The following is a 21,887-nucleotide window of genomic DNA, read 5'->3' as shown; positions in this document are numbered from 1 at the left end:
TAAACCCAAAGTCATTAACCCCTAGAAGTGGAAGGGAACTCAGCCGCCACGAAGTCTAACCAAGGAAAGCATCTTGTGCTAAGTCATTCACAGGCAGGATCTCATTAATCCTCACAACAGCCCTATGAAATAGGAACTATTTATTTTGCAGACAAAGAAAATCAAGCCAGAAAGAGGGAACTTGTCCAACGTTACACAGCTAGAAGTGACAGATTTGAACCTAGATCGGTCAGAAGTCAAATCAAAGCTTTCGCCACCGGGATATTCAGCCTCTCCATCTTTGCATGTAGTCACATGACCCCTGTTTGGGTACTTCCCCAAATCAGCAACTCACTAGCAATCTCTGCATCCCAGCTTTGGGGAGTTTCATTGATTAGAGAGTAGTACTGAGACCCAACTCCATCACCCTTCAACTTCTGACCATTGTTCTCTGGCAGAGGTAAGTGATTTTCTCTGAGAAAAGGATTTCCTGATCTAAAAAGATAACAATCAGATTGGGAAATACTGAGTTAAACAGGTTTCCTTGCTGCAGGACTGCTCGACATCTTTGATATATTCTTATACATTGTGATAGCAGCAAATTGTGTGCTACTCTTCCTGTTGAGCTAATTCCCTCCCTTGAATCTGGGCCAGCCTCAGTAATTTGACCAATAAAATGCTGTGGAAATGATGTTTGGGGCCTTTTGAGCAAGGTCATAGGAAGCTTTACAGTTTCCTCCCAGGCCTCTCACAACACTCACTCTGAAGGAACTCAGTACATAAGAAGCCGAAGAGCCCTGAGACTGCCATGCTATGAGGAAGCCCAAGCTAGCATGTGACAAAACCAGGTGCAGAGAGAAATGCCCAACCAACCCAGGCACAGAGATATGTGAGTGAAGAAGCTGTTAGATGAGTCCACCCCCCACTATCATCTGACTGCATAAAAATAATAAAAATAAATAAAAATAATCGCATGAGACACCCCAAGTGAGAACCACCCAGCTGATCCCAGTCAATCCATGGAACTGTAAGGGATGATAATAAACTGATGTATTAGGCCATTTGATTTTGTGGTAGCTTGTTACACAGCAATAGATAACCAGGTCAAGGGGCATGCAGAATGATGCATCTCCCACTTACCTGACCGTGAACCCTTTTTTTAGTGAATCCCTGTTAGCAAGTATAGGATACAGCTGGAAAACAGTAATTGGATCACAGAATCCGTGAGCTTCTGTTGCATAACCCACGATTAGGCTGAAGGGGCTGCATCCACTCTTATCTACCCCTAAAGAGCAGAGCTCTAAGCCCACTCAAGGCTCTTCATCAGTACAAGTTGACAGAATGCATATTCCATAATAATGCACGGCAATGTCGTGAGCACACATCTGGCCACTGGTGATACTGGAGTGACTGAATAATCACACCAAACTCAGAGGATCTAGGGAGGGTGTGAATACAACCCCTGTTTCCGATGTATCTTCAGGCCCTTTGTGCAAAGCAAATAAATGAGAGTTTGACCCTTTTCCAGAACAGCAGAGGGAGTCCGCAGGCAGTACCTCTCCCTTCAAGGGAGCACCAGGAAAACATACCCCACCCCGGCCAAATTCCAGGAGAGTCCAAGCCTGTCCTCTAGGGCACGCACTGTCCCCCAAATGCAAGACCGGTTCCTCCTGCGACCCTGACCTCCTGCCTGAATGCTGGCTGGTCAGCACAGGGAGAGAACTGCCGAGGGCTGAAACCATGCAGCCCTCCTCAGGACGGACAGTGCAATTTGCCTTCCCTACAGACCCTCTGGGCTCCCACACACACGGGTTCAACCTGAATCCTGCCCAAGCCCAAAAGGAAATGTCCTGATAGCACCTCATAGTAGAGTCTAGTGCTCTGGGAGGGAGACCAACAATATAGAGAACCATATCCAGAGGAAGCCCACTGCCTCCCAGGCTGCCACACAGAGCAGAGAGTTTGAGCTGACAGGATAGTGGAAAGGGGTAGTGCCGTCCACACCTCAACCCTGCATGAGATCCTTGGCCTCACTGCCCTCAGGTTCACCCTGTTTGAAACCCTTGAGTGGTGTCCTATTGCCCCTCAGGACCTTCACACAGTCTCACAGGCCTGGCAGAATCTGACCTTGGGGGCCTCCTCCCCGGCCTCAGCTCTTACCGCTTCGTCCTCAGCTCACCCGCCGCTGGTCAGGCACACTGGCCTGCTTTCCGTTTCCCAAATGAGCTTCGTTTGCTCCTACTTCCAGGCCTTTGGACACTCTGTGCCTTCTCCCTTCCCTCCCACCCCTACTTCAGATTTCAGCTCACATCATCTCTTTTAGGAGGCCTTCCCGGACTCTCACAGATGAGCACGGATCTCCTAGAATAACTTCTCACACATCACTTTTCCTTCCCGGCACTGAATACAGTTTGTGACGATGAACTGTGTGAGTTGATTAACAATGGAATCCCCAACTCCGAATCCCGCAAAGACAAGGAGAATGTCTATTTGGCCTGTGAATACATCCCCGGCATCGAGCACAAGGCCGGGGCACTCAGGCATCTGAGGGGTGAATGTGTCCCTGTAGCAGCATCTCCCACGTGCTGCTATTACCTCAAAAGCGACCGGTGTAATGTGACAGGTCTGGCCTTGAAGGCTCCTGCCATAACCCCAGGGGATCACTGGGCCACTCCCGCACCCCCATGCCCTGAGCTTTCCCCTCTGTGCCAACCCCACATTCTATGGTGGCTGAGGTGGTCCACAAATTCCTGCCCCAGCTCCACCTCAGAACTTAAGATGGCTCTGAGATTGAAAGGTGGGTCTTTTCTCTCCTACCCCACCCAGGCCCGTCTGCCACTACAACTGTCTCTGCCTAAAGCGACCGTGCGCCATGGAAAACTTGGACCCCAAAGGTCTAGCTGAATGAGGCGGGTTTGGGAAGCCCTGGCCACAGGCTCCTGGATGGACACAGGACACAGGTGGCTGCAACCCACAAAGCTGGTCTCAAAACATCTCTCTTCCTCCCTCTGGATGGATGGCTCTCCCAGACCCATGCCTAACCTGTCCGCAGCCTAGAAATGCAGCCAGACCTGGCTCTGTAATCCTGCCTGGTGAGCAGCCGGCACCTGGGCCGAGGGTGGGATCGGTGTCCTCACATCCAGGCTTCTCCAGGCCAACCAGTGACCCCGAGACCGTCTGAGAGCAGGCCATGGGTCTGCTGTTATCACCACCGCCTCATCTGTGGACCCACGTGCTACTTACCTGCAGTGTGGCCTGCCTTTAAGACCTACTTGGTTAGGTTAATTTGCCACGGGAATCAGCAGGATCCAAGGAAAAACATGCCCTTTCTTTCTCAGGATCGGACAAGGACAGAACTATCTGTATCTCCTAAAGCCTGGGAAAACCCAGGAACTCATCCTTGGTCACAAAGGGATTTGGTAGCCAGACCTTAACTCTGAAGATCGGTAACAATAGGAACTAATAATTAGGTATCACTTCCACTGTGTTCGCTAATTTAATCTTTACAATAAGCCTATGATAGGCAGAGTAAGCTACAAACCTAATGTTACAGATGAGGAGACCAAAGCCCAGGTAACTCTTCTAAGCACAGGGTGTGAGTGTTGGAAGTGACACCCACAGCCTGGCCCGAAGCCGTGCTTCCAACTACACCAAAACCGCCCTTCTTTATTACAGGGCAAGTCTGCAAACAGAAGGTCCGCCCCTCCTGCACAACTGGATTCCCAAAGTCAAAAGCCATTTACCAAAAGCCTACTGTGTGCCAGCCACCAACCGCTAAAGACCCAGACAAGACAGGACTGCCTGGGAGAAGAGCCTCACAGGGCTCGTGTTCACCTTAAAAAGCAGGCATCGAAAGAGACAAAGTTCCTTTTCAAACCCAAGGAGATTGCCCTGTTCTCTCTTCCTCAGCTCACGGGAGAGGAGAGCTGTGGGCGTCACCGTGGCATTGAACTGCAAGCCATAAATTTGGTTTGGAAATGGCTTGCTCTGGGCCAACAGAGACGCTACGACAGCTGTGCCAGAGACAAGCTTAATGACTAGGGGAACATTCTGTCTGAAAACAGGTTAAAGAGCTTCAGAGGAAGCCCCACCCACCCCCAACACACGGAGATCCTTCCCAACTCCACAAGGGCTCCCCAAAGGTTCCATCTAGAAATTACTGGCCCCTGAGGCCAAGTAAAAAAGTTCCGAGACAGCACGGGGCCATTGCTAAAAGACTGTCTTGCCCCGTCTGTGGTGTCTCATTTTCATCTGTTTTAGGAACTGTGTGCATTTGTGGTTGTTTAAAAAAAAAAAAAAAAAAAGGCAATGAGTTCTATAAAATGGACTTTTAATAGGATGACTATGCCCTAATATGATCACCCAAACCTCCACGGCCTGAGGGGATTACTTTAGGTCCACAGACACTGTTTATTGAGCCATCCATTCATCTACTTTTGTCCTCAATAAGCCAGCACTATGAGCCCAGCACTGCATGAGGCATGGCAAACAGAACATAACCAACATAGTCCCACCCCCCAGTGAGCTTACACTCTAGGGTGGAGACAACAAGCAAGCAGACAGTGGCCATACAGCAAGGGAACAGGATGCTGCAGGGCCTCGAGAGGATTTAGTCCTAGGGACTCTGCAAGGCTAAAAGCCACACAGTCCAACAGAACTGTCTGCAATGACAAACGAGTTCTATATCTGTGCTGTCCAACACAGTGGCCACAAACCACATGTGGCTATTAAGCCCTAAAATGTAGCTAATGCAACTGAGGAACTGAATTTTTAGTTGCATTTAATTTTAGTTCAATTTGCATAGCCGCGTGTGGCTAGGGGCTACCATATTCACGAGCACAGTTACAGAGGTGGGGGCGTGGGGGGAGGGGACAGAGACACTCATCCTTGCTGGAGTTTCTCCTGGTTGAGCCAAGACTCACTGGACCATGGGAAAAAAGAAGCAGATCATTTCTGCATTTTGAAACTGGACATGAAATCAGTTCATTACTTATTGGTCAACAGCAGGACTGCCTAGGAGTTCATCAATCTACCTGAGGTCACAAAGTTGGCTTTTTCCTCTCTTCTGCAGGAGTTAGGGGTTCAGGCTACAAGTGCCCAGCACCGGCCTATGGCCTGGGTCAGTTCTCTCAACACAGAGACCAAACTCAGTCTGAGTCACCCTGTTGTACCTGAACCTCCAAGCCACAGACATCTGCTGTAGGCTCAAAAGCCGCCATGGTTGAAGGAAGTTTTTGGTATTGGGTTGGGGGCTGGGGGAGGGCAAGCTGTCTCCCCAGCTAGACAAAGCCTGGACTATTTCCTTCTGGGGGGGGGGGGGAATAGTATTTCCATAAAAATCCTCACATACATTCCCTTCCTTCTTCCTAACCAAAAGACAACAAAAACAAAACAATTATGCTAAATATGATTGCATAATACGGAAACCAAACAAAAGGGGCCAGGACAATTGTGAGTTTGCAATCATCTGCTACTCCCACCCTCTCTCTCCTTGGGGAGTGAATGATTCCAAAGCAAACACACAGCAGTTTATGTTTTGCTCACATTTGTAAAGTAGGACAAGCACTTGAAATACATATAAACAACCCATCCTTCCTAGTGGAAAAGTAAGCTACCGGCCGGGGACTGTCATCTCCAGAGAAGAGACAGAGGTGGATGAAGTCGGTGTCAGACTAACAATCCCTTCTGTCCGAAATGCACACAGGCTCCAGCAGAGTAGAATGCAAACCCTTTTGCACTGGGAGACCACTCCAGTGCCACAAGCTGTGTTAGGTTTGACTGACTTCCAAGTTTCCATGACAATACAGGGAACAACAGAGGCAGCCTAAGGTTCCATCTAGGAGGAGATGTTCGAGTCTGTAGAATATGGAATTGGTTTTGCAGTCTTCACTTCCACCTGTACCACGCTGATTTAACCAGCATCTGAAATTCTTAATCGGCATTTTTCTGGTAACACGCGTATCTCTCTACTTTTCCCAGCTATAGAAGAGGGGGCAGGAGCCATTCTAAACAGCCGGGGCAGCGCCCCAGCCACTGTGCCTAGAAATGGGAAGGCCACAATTTGGAGTAGCAAGTGGCTTTCCCCTTTATGAGATCAGAGCCAAAACTCACAGGCCAAACTCAACTGATGTGAGGTTTTCTTTAGTAAACTTCTGCATAACACGGCTCCAGCTACTCACTTTTGATATTTTTGCTTCGCTTAGCTGTTGCTGCAAAGCAAACCGTCCCCGAACTTAGTGACTTTAAATAACTGATCATTTCTCTTGAGTCCATGGCTTGGCTGGGCTCAGCCGGGAGATTCTTCTGCTCCGCGAGGTGTCAGCTGAGGTGACACATTTGGCTACCTTCAGTTGGGAGCTTGTCTGGGGCTGGAACATCCACTGTGGCTTTACTCACTGGTGCCTCCGTTGGAGCGTCTGAAAAAACTATGGTGCTGGCTGGGCCTCTCTCTCCAGCAGGCTTTTCTCGCTTATCCATAATGACTTCATTCAGTCCTTTACCTCCTGCCTAGATGTTTGACCCTGCCACCAATGTTTTCTCCCCATTCAAGTTCAAATTCCGTACTGCGCTGAGCTCGTCATCCCAGAGAGCAAATGTTTTCATGTTTTAAACACCACCAGTAGCTCCTTGGAGCTCTTGCTGCATTGTGCTCAGATTTCCATCAAAACCCTCAGCACACCGCACCATCATTCGTGTGTTTATATGTCTGTGAAGGACTGTGTCCTGTGTCTCTTTATATACACGGGGCCTAACACTGCCCGATCTAAAGCAGTGTTCAGTAACAAACCTTACCTTACCTAAAACATATCCCGGATAAGAAGCTCCCCCCTTTTTTTTTTTATCACTTACTGTGAAAAGAGATCTTTGTCCAACCACCGCCAAAAGCTTAAAATTCTCAAACGCATAGAGTAATGTAAGCTGTTTGTTCTTGTCTTTCCTTTGAAGGAACATCTATTAGATAAGGAAAGCCGTACATTAAACACAGGATTTTTTCCCTTGAATTAAAGGAAAAGGAGTCACAAAGACATTGAAAGGGATGTACCGGAGTGGCTGAGACAGGACCCATGTACCCACGGCAGATATCATCATTAAGCAGCCAAGCAACTCATTCCCGGTGAGGCTGCCCCTGCAGGAATCCTTCTCACACAGCCCTCCCCCAGCCTTCCTACGACCCTGCAGATAAGTTATCCCTTCCCTAAGTTAGCCAGTAATCTGAGGGGCCCAGGGTTGCTGAGCCCGAAGTGAGTATGTGTCAAGGTAGAAAACTCTGATAATGGTATCAATGAGTCCTTTATAAGTCAGATTTTTGGCACCCTGAATTCACTTTTCCACAGAATGAAGATTGTAAGTAATGGTGAGTTTCCCGGCCCAAACTGCAAACGCTTACTTGGAAGGACTGGGTAGGGGAATGATCCCTACCCGTGCGCCTGCTCTGTCGGTATTGGTATCACAGTACAGGTTCCTCCCCTCTGCGCCCCCAGCTGCATAGGAATGGTTAGCCCCCACTGCGCTGTTCCTGCCTCAGGACTTGCTGGCCCTTCCCTTGGACTGGGCCCCAACCTCATACCTCCCATCCATCCTTCCAATTTCAGCGCAGATGCTGCTTCTTTGGGGCACTGACTTCCCAAGTCAATCAGGACCCCTGTGACGAGTCTCCTTAACAGCCTCTGCTTTCCACTGTGCTCTGTGTCACAACTGCAATTAAGTCACCAGCAGTTTAATTGTATGTTCCTTGCCCAGGAACCAAGATTTGGGTGCCACGCCACCAGATCCCCAGTTCCCAGCAGGGGCCTTGCCCCAAGCGGGCACTCGATAAGTACTTATGATGGAATAAATGAGGAGGAGGCCGAGGCCCCGCTGGGTCAGGCTAGTTAAGTGGCGGGCACTCTTTCTGTCTGCCTCTAAAAGGCCAGACTCCTTCTGCTACACCACACTGCCTCCTTTGGCACAGGGTACAGCACTGAGCCCAAGGGCTGGCTGGGGGTGGAGGGGGCTCTGTTGATAGATCTGGCAGGGTCTCCGGCCTTGGCTCCTCGGTGGCAGGAGAGGAGAAGGGTCTACAGGCAAAGCGAGCTTTCCCAAGGGAGGGATGTTCTCCCATCACGTTTGTGACTCAAAGTCCAGCTCGAGTTTTTAGAACCCAGGCACCACAGAGCATTTCCGGGAGGTAACTCTGCCATTGAAAAAAGGCAAAAAAGCCACTCCTGGAGCCAGTGCCTGGAACAAAGAGTAGAGAACCACATTCCAGATGCCGAGCCGTAGCTCAGCCTCTTACTCTCCGGCCAGGGACTGTCCACCTCTTGTCACTTGCTTCACCATCTGCAAAGCCGGGCTTTGGTCTTTTCCCCCGGGGCCTGTGTCTTTGGGAACAAAGAGCAATTTCACATTAAAATGTCACTCACCCACCCACTATCTAATCCATCATCTGCATGGAAAGTCCACATCCCTATTTCTGCCAGCTCGCTCTCACCCTTCCTTGACCTCACGACCACTGCATTTACACAGGTGCAACGGAGGGTCTCGATCTGGCGGCTGCGGGGTGGGGCGCGAGAAGATGGAGGAGAGGAGATAAGGGAGGTCAAAGGGAAGGGGAGGTCTGCAGCCACGGTGGTGTCTGCTCTTCTTCTACACGCTTCCACCGCGGGGCCTGACAACAGCATGCCCCCCGATTAAAGGGCTTTTCACGCTGCTGAGGGAAAGCAGACATCCCCCTCCAGCTGTTCGGCAGCTGGAACCACTTCTGTTGTTTTAGCCAGGAGAGGCCTGACCTTTGTCACCCCACTCCCACCCCCTCCCCAAGGGAGGAATTTAGTGGTCACCCCACCCCATCCACCCAGCTTCCCTCCTCCCCTGTGCCCCCCACCGCTATGGGGATGACCGGTCAGGACCCAGGGGAGAAGGCTGTCCCAGGCCAGGTGCCACAGTGGGGAACAGGAAGGGAGGGAGGGTCAGTAGGTTGGACAAAGCATCTGGGACCCTGGGTCCAAAGAGGCACTGACAAGGTAGGCACTAACAAGAGGTAGGACTGACTCAGATGCTTCCAGTTCACACAGACCCATCCACACCCCGCTACGTGCCCCCTGCTCATCTATGAGAAAGGCAGGGCAGATACAGTGTGGGTTAGGGTCCACATTATCAAATTCCAAAATAGGAAGCGTGATTCTAAGTGAAAGGAACCAGACTCAAAAAGCCACATACTGCATGACTCCATGTATATGACATTCGGAAAGAGGCAAAGCTGTTCGGATATCAGTGATTGCCAGGGATTGGAAGGAGGCAGAGAAGCATGAGAGAATGGGGGTGGGCGGAATATTCTCTATCTTGGTTATGTTGGTGGTCATACAACTACATAAACATTAGAGACCATAAAAGTGTCCACCTAATAAGGGCAATTTCTACTATATGTACATCATACCTCAATAACCAAAAATAACCCTAAAACTAAAGAAAAATAATGCCAAAGCATGTTTGTTTTGAATGGCACATCAGACCTCCCAGAGGCAGTCGAAGAGGTTTCTGGAGATTTCTTTGCCCACTCCCTCAATTACCAGGCATTGCTCCGTGCATTGAGGGTTATAAAAAAAAAAAAAAAAAAAAAAAAGCAAGAACAAAGGCCCTGCCCCCCTAAAGCTGAGCTGGTTGCAAACACTGGCATGCACACAGCTAACTCCATAGGAATTGCATTTGCAACAGCAGCGACCAGGAAGCAAAGACTAAGTCACAGACAAAAGGGAGGCATGTTTGAAAATGGGATGCCAAGAAGTCTGAGATGTGGTGTGGCTAACTCTAAAGAAGAGAGAGGGGAAAAGAGGAGAGGGGAGAAAAGAAAGAATAAAGAGGCATCCATTCAGCAAAGAACTGCTGAGCGCCTATTCTGCCCCCAGACTATGCTGAGTGCTGAGGACAGACCAGCTGCCCCCTTGTTCTAGGGGGTCAGAGGAAGAGGTCCATTCAGACTAGAAGGATCCAGGAGGATTTCTCAGAGAAGGGGCCATTAAGGGGATTGTAAAGAATTTCCATAAGCAGGAAGGGATGTCGCAAGGGCATCTTAAGCAACAGTGATGGGTACACGGAAATAAAGAAGCAAACTCATTTTAAAAAATAGATTAGAGGGGCACCTGGGTGGCTCAGTCAGTTGAGCATCCAACTCTTGGTTTTGGCTCAGGTCGTGATCTCACGGTCTGTGAGTTCAAGCTCACTGCACAGAGCCTGCTTCGGATCCCCTGTGTCCTTCTTTCTGGCTCTCTCCCACTCGCTCTCTCTCAAAAATAAATTTAAAATGATTAATAATAATAATAATAATAGATTAGAAATGACCATTTAGGGGAGAAATAAGGCTCTTGGGCCAGGTTGGGAGGGTCTTGAAAATTCCCAGTTGTCTTTTTTTTTTTTTTTTTTTTTTAAGAATTGGAAGCCAGTGAAGGAAGTAAAAGGCAAGGTCAGACAAATCCCTGGTAGGGGTATGAAAGACCACAGAGACTGATCGGGAAGTTATGGTAGCTACATGCAGCAGGAAGGGAAAAAGGGGGGCATACTGGGGCCAAGGAAGTGGCCGGGGAAGGCTACTGGATGAGCTAAGAGCATCAGGAACCAAACAGCTGTCTGTAGAGAGTAGGCGTGCTTGCTGCCCAGGGGGGATGGTCTGTGGACTCTGTCACAGCCCTGTTGGACTCCCACAGGCGATGAAGGGACACGTGGGGTGCCACAGGCATGCATGTTGGCAAGGAAGAAGAAATGGAGGATGAGTGGAGATAAAAATATCTTTTTGAATGAGTGGAGTCCTTACAGCTTAAAAACCGTTTCGTTTTCAGCCCTCCCTGGTCACAAACAGGGAATCAGCCTTTCAATCAGAGGCAAACAGCATTGATTTTTATTTCCTGCCTGCACTCCTCATCACTAAATACTAGCCAGTGAACTTATGAAATGAGGGCGTGGAGAGTCACCTGCCTATCTGCCCCCCATCTCTGCCACCAGCATAAATAAAAACTCCGTCACTCCAAATAAACACAGCACTCTCCAGGACCCAGGACCCACATTTTTTTCACTTCTCTCAGCCCACAAGCACTGGGGAAAAAATAAGTAAAGGTTAAGTTGATGGCCAATAAGGAGCAACAAAATGGTCTTGTATTTGGACTGTACCCAAGAGATGGTGGGTTACAGACAGAACCCAGACTTGGATGCAAAGCCAAGAGCACAGGGAAGGAGCTCCTAAGTGCCTGCTTGGGTCTAGATGCCCAGCCCTTCAATCAAAGAGACACACACATCTGGTAGTAAGGATCCGCTAAATTAGCACCATCTCTCCACCTGGCAACAGCAATGGATTCTGCCAAGGGGAGTGGCTCCTTACAAGGTTATCCTGAACATTCTTACAGGCTCCGTCCAGTGACATGCTCCAAGTTTTCACTGGGTGTTACTAAGAATGGACTAACACGTCACTGAACATCCTGGCTAGTGGCAGTGGGAACCAGACAAGGCTGCACACCCTGGCCCCGCCCCCCCATATTCTGTCCCACTGTCACTAGCAGCATTTTATGTGATATGTAACATGTGTTTTACAACGGGGAGCGGGGGGGGGGCGGTAATGAGTGAGGAGATTGGTCAGGATCAGAGCTACCAACTATGGGGCTGGGGGTTAGCTGGGGTCAGTCCCGATATAGCTGGGTGCTGGGCAGTGACTGAGCCCCTCTGGTTGGAAGGACAAAGTCCCAAAACAGAATTGTTTTCACAAAAGACTTGAAGGGATTCTGGGCAAAGTGGGAGGTGAAGAATCTGAAAAGGCTGTTCAAGAGACTCGAGAACACTCTGAGAGATTCTAGGCATGCACAGAGCTACTTGAGGGCCTAGGTGACAAAGAGACACAGAAATGAGGCAGGTCTTTCCCCCACTTCGGCATGAAACCCAGCCCCGCTCTGGCAACTGAATCAACAGCTTTGGCCGCAGCTGGAGAGAGTTCCATTGGCACAGATGCTGGTGTTCTCATGGTGGGAACTGCCAGCAATGAGGTTCCTTTGGGCAAAGGGGAAAATCATGACCAGTTTGTGGAAATATTTAAAGCACCCCAATGCTGTTTGAGTAGATGAGGGTCTTGAAGTCATTGCAATTTGAGAGTAAAGGTAAATGTGGCACCATTTTGTAATCACAGGCAGAAGACGTTTGGAAATACCAGTTGTAGGAATAGATGCTAACGGGAGTGAAGTCTACTTAGCAGGCTGTGGGAGTCAAAACAAGCAGCCCCAAGCTTAGGAAGAATTTGTGAAGGCCAAATGAAAATCTGGAGATCAATTTTCCAAAACAGCGACACTGCATATGATCGTCAGGCTCCCAGGCTGGTCAACAAAATGCCTCAGTAGCTCATAATATGGCTGAAATAAAGCTAACAACACTTGGCCCAGAGTAGGCTGGAGAGTTTTGAGGTAGGTGGGAGTTGGATAGTCTCCCCAAAAAAGAGCTAGTCAACTGAACCTGTTCGTGACTGAGGTATGAGTATATCCACAGTGTGGATGCCTGCACACGCGTGTGTGCACATGCACAAACACTTGGAAGTATCTTCAGCGGGGTGCATAATCACTAGCTTTTGTTCAAGGGTCTAGGGTCAAGCACGTTGAAGAAGAGAGCTGCTAACTAAGTTACTTGAAAACGCAACAGCACTGGAAGTCTATTTCCCTCTCCTGGTGGATTTACCCTGCACTCTCAGATGTAACAATATGTTCCCCAAAGAGGTGAATTGAGACCCTATTTAGTGAGCCCTCATACCATCCACAGAAGTCATGATCAGACACTCCTAGTCCCTCCTACAACAGGCCAGTTGTGCCAAGTGAGCCCCCCCTCACACAGAGTGCTCCCTGCCCCCACCCCTCACCCCAACAGCCCCCCTCTAGCCACCTGGGTGGTGAAGAAGCCTACGAGCCTCCTTCAGGACTAACCCGCTTCACCTGAAAGACAGACTTTTGTGTTGGCCAAGTCTCCTCTCTCATCCAGCCACTGGGCCGCCTTTAACCCTCTCAAGCCCACCAGTTGGGATCCCTGGTGCTGCTACTATCAGTTTTCTGACCTTAGGAGATATTTGTCCACTCAGATTTGTCACAGTGAATCCTGCGACTCTTACCACTGACTGCTCCCATTATCAGCACAAAGCGCCCCAAACCAGCCCCACCACGGCCCACCCAAGATAAAAGACTTCCACACTAAGTCTAAACATGGTGGGAGGAAGAGGCAGGAGTATTACACCCTGGGAACTACTTCATGGCTCCATAATAACTAAATGGAGAAACCGGTGCACTTCCAAGGTCATGGGATTATCACGAAGAAAAATGTCATCGTAATGCCGGTCTCATTTGGTCAAGATACGGTGGCATTTGTATAGGCTCATCTTCGTATCCACAGACACGGTGGAGCAATTTATACCGACAAGGGAGATAACAGAGGAAGAAGCACTTTATCCACAGCACTTGAGGAAATCCACTCCCTCCCAGCACTAAGCCCTGGGGATGAAAGCTGAGCAAGTACAGACTGAAACAAACAGAAGAGGAAATCCCAGGCTTGCTATGTCATCGAATTATGCTGGGCTGTGTGTGCTTCCACTGTGTGTGTCCTTTTATTGCTGTTTCCACAGTCATCTTGAGATCCTGCTATACTGGTTCTGGGCACCAGATCACCAAGCACACCTACACACACACACGCACACGCGCGTGCTCAGACATAGGCGCGTGCATGCGCGCGCACACACACAGCCCGCAAAGTCACTTATGGACAAAAGGGAAGAAGAAATAGTTTGGCCCACGTGGGATTCCCATGCGCCATGTAAAACCTGGTGCTGTCAGACCATCTTGGGCTGAAAATCCCCACTGTGTCACTCAGACAAAGATTAATTGCTGCTGTCCAGAGCCCAGGCTCACATCTTACTTCACACAAGTGTGAGGCTGTTCTGGGCAGGAGAGAAATCCTGTTGACCCAAACTGGGCCAAGGAAAAGTAAATAGAACCATGTCAAATTCTACAGGCAGGAATGGAAGATTAGTGGAAAACCAAAGCAAGCCCACTCCTAAGGGAGAGAGAGAATGGTTCTTCCGTTTTCCAACCCTTCTGGTTTCTGGGCACAGAGAAAGTCTTTCTTTTAAGGATAAAGCCTATATTTGACTTTGGAAGATCTTTTTCTTTTAGTCCAGACATTCATAATATTTCCCTCAAACACCAGGTCAGACAACACGATGGAGAGGACATCTACCTTTGCAACAAGCAGCTTGTGTCTGGTAAGCAAGCCTGTGGAAACGACATAGCAGAGGGCAGGCTGAATCTACCTGGGAGGGCCTCAGGATGCACCAAGCAAGCCTGCACATCCCTAAGGATTGGGACTTCTCGGGCTTTCTGACGTGATGTATGATGTCCAATGCCCACAAAGACTCAGCACCGGAGACTTTTAATCCAGCCTCCAAAGGGGTTCTCAAGACTTTTTATTAGCCAAGGAAATGTTCACAGTATAAAGTTCAGTAAAGTCAAAACAGAATATCAAATATATACGTGTATAGATAGCTAGATATAGATAATAGATATGTGAATATATACACACATACGCATATATATATATGCATACATATAATACATACATGTGCACATATATACATATGTATATCTTCTGCTCCAGGGAGAGGCAACGAAAGATAGAAGGAAATACACCAAAACGTTAATAGTGGCTATCTCTAAATGGTAGAAACACAAATAGGCTTGTTTTTTTCCTTTGTACTTTTTATTTTCCAAGTTTCCTGTTAGGAGATTGGGGATGGAGCACACACAAAAATCCAGATAGATGGATCTAGACCTGCCCCTTAAGCACAGCTGCCCCCGAAGCTCTACCGTGAACTCTGGTGTTCCCTCAGGCTCATCAAAGCCTGACAGCCACAGGTCCACACGAGGCTAGGGACTGCGAGAAGCTTGTCTCCGCATGAAGTGGGAGGACAAGGTTCTTTCCTCTTGGCTTCTTTCTCTCCCGGAGTCTGATCAGGTTTCCTGTTCTTCTGTATCACACACACAGCTCCCATAAGCAGGCACAGAACTTTCCAGAGGGTGTCATGCTGGGCCCAGATGACCCTTCGGCAGCATCCATCCAGGCAACAGCCCGGTCACCAGGTGGTCTCCCTCAGTGGTTCAGGTTGCACAGCAGGCAGTCCAGCCTTCTCTACAGAAGGAACTCTGAATCTCACAGGTCAGGTCAGAATGAACTCCCATCTTCCAGTCCCAAGCAGCGCTGTGACAGGAATCTGCCAGCAGCATCCAGCAGCCTTTGAAAGGCACACGTGCACCTGCACCAACCATCACAATGCAGGGTGATGAAGGGTGGTGACTGTGCTGTCATCTGGGCGTATGGGAGAGGAATGAAAAATCACATGGCTAAAAATAAGGCTTTGCAGAACGAGCAGCTCCAGCACCAGGTGTACAAGAGGGAAGCAGAGGGCTCTCTGCTCTCCCATCATGCCTGAAAACTGCCTTTAGAACAAAAACGTCCTTGCATTCACTTCCTTGCAAAACAAACCAAAACCTATAAGGCAGTTTTGCAACCTTCTCCCCAACCTGCTGCATTCATTCATTGGACAGAAATTTATTAACCCCTCTATGGGCCAGGCATGGCGCTGGGCACTGGGCACACTGCGTGGAACATACTGGCCCAGTCCCCACCCTCATGGGGTGTGCTGAGTCTCTACGATCCCGAAGTTCCTATTTCACATACAGATGCCGTCCTTCGAAGCCCTTGGTGCCATCAGGTTACAGTCAGGACCCAGGCACAGACTTCAAGGATGGGGTCAGCCGAAGTAGGATATGCCACCCACATGTGGCCAACTCTTTGCGGAAGGTTCTTCTGGGTCTGAATCACAACACGACTGCCCCCCCAAAAGACAACGCTATTCTTCAGCTGATCTAGAAAAACAGATTGACTCTAAGGAGAACCCAGAGGCTTTTCTGGAAGAGGGACTCGTGAGGCCCTCAGACCAACTCCGGATGCTGCTCAAGCTAGCCAGTGCACTCAGGCTGTGTCAAGATCCGGGGATGACTGTTTCCCAGCCTGGCCTCCAAGAGGATAGGGCTAAGGGTAATGTGCTGGAATGCCTGGTGTTGTACAAGAAACTATCCTTGTAGGGAAAACAGAAGAAGACAATTTCTAAACTGCATTCTTTTACCTCAATAGATATATCCTCCTAAGCCCTGATGCATTTTATTTATTTTTTTAAATTCTTTTTAGTGTTTATTTATTTTTGAGAGACAGAGAGAAATAGAGCATGAGCGAGGGAGGGGCAGACGCAGAGAGGGAGACACAGAATCCGAAGCAGCCTCCAGGCTCTGAGCTGTCAGCACAGAGCCCGATGCGAGGCTAGAACCCACAAACCGTGAGATAATGACCTGAGCCAAAGTTGGTGCTTAACCAACTGAGCCACCCAGGTGCCCAGCCCTGATGCATTTTAAAGCATCTTGGAAGAAGAGGCTTAAAGTAGAAGTTTTTTGCTTCAAATAGATTCTCCATGCCAGAACTAAATCTGTTAGAGTCTCGGCATCCACCAAAAAACTGCCTAAAAACAATATACTTTTTAGCACAGAAATTCCAAGAAAGAAGAGTGTATTTATATAACCTAGACTAGAAAACACGTAATTGCACAGCTACAATTTCAAAGCCCTCAGAGCAAAAGTTAGAGGGGAAGAGGCCATAGCAGAAATAAATTTAGGGGCGAATCCTCATCTATTGTAGGACTTGTGAGTGCCAGGTACAGTGCTGGACATCTTACACAAATTACTGTCATCAGTCCTAACAATGACCCAAGAGGTAATGTTTTCCATTCCACTTTGCAGATGAGCAAACTGGAGCTCAGAGAAGTTAAGCGATAGCTCCAGGCTACACAGTCAGAATCCAAGCCCAGACTTATGACTCCACAATATCACAGGCCAAAGCACCGTGTGAGAACCCACAACCGTTCCCTGATCTAACTTTGGGCTACATAAAGACTCAGAATTTTATTTAATTTTAATTTTTAATTTTTAAAAGTTTTATTTATTTTGAGAGACACAGAAATAGCATGAGTGGGGGCGGGGCAGAGAGTGATGGGAGAGAGAGAATCCCAAGCAGGCTCCCTGTTGCCAGCCCGGAGCCTGCTATGGGTCTCAAACTCATGAAACCAGGAGTCGGAGGCTTAACCAACTGAGCCACTCAGGCACCCCAAGTTTTTTTAAGTTTATTTATTTATTTGGGGAAAGAGAACACAAGCAGGGGAGGACCAGAGAGAGAGAGAGAGACAGACACACACACACACACACACACACACACACACACACACACAGAATCCCAAGCAGGCTCCAAGCTGTCAGCCTGATGCAGGGCTCGATCTCATTAACTATGTGATCATGACCTGAGCCGATATCAAGAGTTAAACACTCAGGACACCTGGGTGGCTCAATCGGTTAAGCGTCTGACTCTTGATTTCACCTCATGAGTTCCTGGTTTGTAGGTACGAGCCCCACATCAGGCTCTGTGCTGACAGCTTGAAGCCTGCTGGGGATTCTCTCTCTCCCTCTCTCTCTGCCCCTCCCTTGCTCACGTTCTCTTTCTCTCTGTCAAAATAAATAAACTTAAAAAAAATTTAAAGCGTCAAACATTCAACTGACTGAGCCACCCAGGCACCTCAACACTCAGAATTTTAAAAATACACTCTGACATGGTTATGTCCTTGCACAACTGAGTCAAGAAAATACAGACTCCAACCACCCAGCCACCACATTCTCACCTTCTCCTGACCACCCCCTTAAAAAAAAATAGTACGAGGGGCGCCTGGGTGGCGCAGTCGGTTGAGCGTCCGACTTCAGCCAGGTCACGATCTCGCGGTCCGTGAGTTCAAGCCCCGCGTCGGGCTCTGGGCTGATGGCTCGGAGCCTGGAGCCTGTTTCCGATTCTGTGTCTCCCTCTCTCTCTGCCCCTCCCCCGTTCATGCTCTGTCTCTCTCTCTGTCCCAAAAATAAATAAAAAAAAACAAAAAAAAAGTTGAAAAAAAAAATGGTACGAGAGGGCAGTGGGGCAGAGTGGGGAGAAACAAAGAGTCTGGATCCTTCACAGGCCACAGCACCTGGTCCCCAGCAGCAACACTCCCAGGACCCAACACTTCCAGCCCCCATAGTCCAGCCCTACCCCGTCTCCTCATCTCACCTGGCTGGGAGCTGCTCTCAGCAGGTAAAAATATCAGGCACAGAGTTCAGAGTCCATGCCATTCTATTTCTGATGGGAGGGGTGGGGGGGGGAGGGCAGTCCTCATTTATGAGCTGGGGGGAAGATGTATACCAGACTCGCTCACTACCCCAACTATCAGGCAGCTGTGATTTTTTTTTTTTTTTTTTAGCGTTTATTTATTTTTGAGACAGAGAGAGACAAAGCATGAACGGGGGAGGGTCAGAGAGAGGGAGACACAGAATCTGAAACAGGCTCCAGGCTCTGAGCTGTCAGCACAGAGCCCCACACGGGGCTCGAACTCACGGACCGCGAGATCATGACCTGGGCCAAAGTCGGCCGCTTAACCGACTGAGCCACCCAGGAGCCCCTGTGATGTTTTTTAATAGAAACCAAATCTGAGGCTTTCACAGGACACAGTAAAGGTGTTGTTTGGAAAGTCACCTGTACCTGGCAGAAAATGCATGTGTAGCACGCCTATGCCATGTGGAGTACAGACTGGATAGACAGACCCGGGATCCCATCCCTGAACTGTGGGCCTCATCCCAGATACTTACCTCTATGAATCTCTGTTTCCTCATCTGTGAAGACAAGGAAATAGAGCGGTTCCTATCAAAGGTTGATCTGGGGGCGCCTGAGGGGCTCAGTCGGTTAAGCGTCCGACTTCAGCTCAGGTCATGATCTCGTGGTTTGTGGGTTCATGCCCCAGATCAGGCTCTGTGCCGACGGCTCAGAGCCTGGAGCCTGCTTCGGATTCTGTGTCTCCCTCCCTCTCTCTGCCCCTCCCCCGCTCATGCTCTGTCTCTCAAAAATAAATAAATGTTTAAAAAAATTTTTTTAATTGAAAAAAAAAGGTTGATCTGAAGATAAAAGAATAGGTTGGCACATTAAAGGTTCTTGATAAATCTTAGAAATCATTATATTATTACTTCTGTTATCAATTCAAATCAGTTGCTTATTCTCATTGGAGATCCTAGGGATTGTTTTCCAAGTAAAGTTCAACTTTGTGCAACTTGTAAAGTAGTCACTTTCCTTTGTATTTTACATTTGTGTGGGCGCATTTCTTTCTGATTTCCTATTATGCTGATTTTCAACCCACACAGCACTATCATCAAGAACCACGGCAAAAAGAAGTGGAAAATATTTGTTCTGTAAAGTTATAAATTAAAAAACAGGAGCTCCTGGGTGGCTCAGTCAGTGGGGCCACTGACTGGCTCAGGTCATGATCTCATGGCTCATGAGTTCGAGCCCCGCGTCAGGCTCTGTGCTGACAGCTCAGAGCCTGGGGCCTGCTTCAGATTCTGTGTCTCCCTCTCTCTCTGCCCCTCCCCTGCTCACACTCTGCCTCTCTCCCTCTCTCTCTCTCTCTCTCTCTCTCAAAATAAATAAATGTAAAAAAAATTTTTTAAACAGTACAACTGTTCCTAACTATACTCAAAAAAGTCTTTTACTTGTCTTATGGAGATGGCCACAACAAATGTTTTTAATGAGAAAATAATGTGATCACAACTCTACCATCACAATCTGAATCTCACAAGAAGTAAACACGACCTCTTTAAACACTTTATTTTAGACCTCATTCTTTCCAATAAGGGTCACTTGCCTGAATTAATGAATAAAATAAAAACTTTATCTTAAGGATGCATTTCTCAATAAAACTATGCTCTTTTTTTTTTTTTTCCTGTCTATGCCTTTCTGTGGGCAAAACCCAGAGGATCCTATCAATTGCAACGTTCTGCTTTGCATACCGCAGTATGCAAACCCTACACATAGTAAAAGTGTGGTTTGGTTTAATGTAAGAGTTCTGTGTCTTCAAGAAGTCTGAAAAGTGCGACCCAAGGCTGGTCTCATCTTGTGCCTCTTATCTCACAATTGCTCGAACTCCTTGCAGGGTGACAGAAGGAGAACCGGTGTCCTCGTCCCCTCAAAGCTTTTGGTCCTGACAGGGCACCTAGGCTCCCTCCCTCCTTCCCATTACCACTCCTGTGGTCACCAGGAGACAGCCAGCGGCGTCCCTCCCTCGTCCAGCACAGGAGGTCCCAAAGCAAAAGGGCTGCCCTTGAATAATGACAGCGGTGAGCCACTGAATGCCCCAATCTGGGCCATCGAGAGCAGGAAGGAGGCACCTGTACGCGCAATGCTAGTACACGTACATATGTACGTATGTATGTACATACACCTACTTAAGCATCTGAAGCCCCAACGGCACCAAAAGTCCTGGCTCCCACCGCCCCCTTCCTCCTGACTCGTTTCTGGCTGCCTTTTTCTCACCTCTGTTGCTCCTTTCACTCGGTGCCCCCCCCCCGCCGGACCCCCGGGGAGACAGGGGGCACGGGGGCTGGGAGCAGCCTGGCGGCGGTCTGGGAGTGCCCTCCACAGAGGCGCCCGAACAGCAGAGGAAGAGCATCACCTGTGTCTCACCTATAGTCCCATGTCGCAGGGGCGCAGTAGACTGCACAATATACATCCACGTTTACTACAAAACCAGGGTCCCACCGCCTCCCCCAGTGAGCGAGCCCTTCTGGAAGCTGTGCCTGCTCAGGCACTGTGCCCGTGTCTCCACACATCTCTGGCAACCCAGAGCAGCCTTCCCCGCGGGCTGCTTGTGTTCGGGAGAACACGGGGCAGTGGCGATGGGGGGGGTGGGGGTGGGTGTTTCCATTCTTCTGAGCACGCCAGCCCCAGGTACCCAAGTGTGCTCCTGGCGGCTGCCGATGAACGCCTCAGCTTGCAGGTAACAGGGTGGCAAAGTCACTCTTCGGCTGGGGACTCCTGGGACAGGTGAGCAGCTCCGTGGCTCTGGCCCTGACGAGGCTGGCGTCCCCTCCTCCCTGCATGCCTCCAGCTTCCCTTCTCATTCCACACCTTGAATCCAGTTCAGCTATGGCCACAGGCTGGCTGGGCAGCAAGCGGGAAGAGTGCAGAAAGCCCCGAGCCAGTGATGAGAATCAGAAGTAGAAGGGTGGATTGCAGCCAAAAATCTGGAGTCCGTAAGGAGGCTAAAACGAGGGTGGCCATTCGTTTCTTTCCTGCCCCACGTTTCTCTCTCTGCCCCCCCATCCCTTGACGGCTGCCACAAACTCCCACCACACACCTACCAGCGTTACTCAGGGGGGTTTTCTCTTATTTTCACAGGACAAGACCTAGTACTGCTCTCTAAAAATCTTCCCTTTAGGCTCATCTAAGTCCCTCCTGCTGCAATTTAAGCTTATTTCCTTTTGATCGATTCCGCAGTTATTTCTTGAGAACCCATCGGAGGCCTGACCCAGGGCTGCAAAAACAATGCAATCTGGCTCCTTCCTTCCAGAAGCCGATGCTCTGGTTGAAGAGAAAAGATCGACGCGTAAGAAGAGGCTGCCCCGGCCTGCCTCACTGACTAACTGTCAAAAGCAGTGACGGCAGGCGGGGCATAGGGTCTGGGAGAAGGATGAGTTGAGGCGGTGGGGGACCCTGCAGAAGGCGTAGCACCTGGCTCCTTGAAGGGTAAATGCTGTTTGTGCTCACGGCTGAGAGGAGGAAGGGAGAGCACTTTGAGCAGTGGACCGCGCATGTGCAGGGAACCAGGCACAGACCAGCTTGGCTGCAGCAGAAGGTCCGAATGAGGACGGAGTGGGGTGCCTCTTTCCTTCGGGCCAGAAGGACCCCTTGGAGGCCCCGGGTAGGGAAGTCACTTCATAAAACTGGTATTTTCAGCTAGTTAATCTGGCCGCGGC

At 49.2% G+C, this 21,887-nt stretch overlaps 1 protein-coding gene across 3 annotated transcripts in view; it reads right to left on the bottom strand.

Annotated features, from left to right (window-relative positions):
* Positions 1-21,887, bottom strand: part of SMOC1 (SPARC related modular calcium binding 1) — a 159,351-nt gene that overhangs the window by 84,474 nt on the left and 52,990 nt on the right. The window lies entirely within an intron of this gene.

Source organism: Neofelis nebulosa, chromosome 7 (assembly GCF_028018385.1).
Source record: "Neofelis nebulosa isolate mNeoNeb1 chromosome 7, mNeoNeb1.pri, whole genome shotgun sequence".
NCBI lineage: Eukaryota > Metazoa > Chordata > Mammalia > Carnivora > Felidae > Neofelis > Neofelis nebulosa.
Note: the sequence above shows the minus strand (reverse complement) of the source record. Positions and strands in the feature narration are given on the sequence as shown.